Here is a 921-nt window from a genome sequence, read left to right on the forward strand (position 1 = left end):
CGACGCCCTTCCCGCAGCTCTGGGCTCAGTGGACGCATGCTCCTCCTCTGTGCACAGAGCCCAGGCGCCCCTCACAGAGAAAAGGGCAGGGTGGTGCGGGGCAGAGGGCGGTCTTCCCACAGAGGGGGTGAGGGGGTGGGGTAGGGGCGGGGGGATTAGGAAGGACAGCTAGCACCTGTCCTGTTTCCAGGTCATCCTCAATAGCCTCTCCCTCCAGCTTCAACCACCCTTTCTCCAAAATCTTCCCTTTCAGTAGATTTTTCTAGGCTCGCTACAGAGAAAAAAGATCAGTTTTTTTATATAAAAATTCTTTAACGGATAACCAAAAGGTCCAACTGCATAGTAAGGGGAACTATATTCAGTATCCTATGATAAACCACAATGAAAAATAATTAAAGAAGAATGTGTGTGTGTGTGTGTATGTGTGTGTGTGTGTGTAACTGAATCATTTCGCTGTAGAGCAGAAATTAAGAAAACATTGTACGTGGAAGCAACAGGTGAATGGATAAAGAAGTTTGGTATATATATGTATAATGGAATATTACTTAGTCATGAAAAGGAATGCATTTGAGTCAGTTCTAATGAGGTGGATGAACCTAGAGCCTATAATACAGAGTGAAGTAAGTCAGGGAGAAAAACAAATATCGTACATTAATGCATACATATGGACTCTAGAAAGATGGTTCTGATGAACCTGTTTGCAAGGCAGCAGTGTCCATGGGGGTGGCAAAGAGTTGGACAGACTGAGTGACTAACTCTTAGTGGAGACACAGAGAACAGACTTGGACACAGCTGGGCAAGGAGAGGGTGGGACGAATTGAGAGAGTAGCATGGAAACATATATTAATACATTTCCAAATGCAAAATTAGAAAGCCAGTGGAAATTTGCTCTGTGATGCAGGGAGCTCAAATCCTGTGCTC

Source organism: Bison bison, unplaced genomic scaffold, assembly GCF_000754665.1.
Source record: "Bison bison bison isolate TAMUID 2011002044 unplaced genomic scaffold, Bison_UMD1.0 scf7180017864144, whole genome shotgun sequence".
NCBI lineage: Eukaryota > Metazoa > Chordata > Mammalia > Artiodactyla > Bovidae > Bison > Bison bison.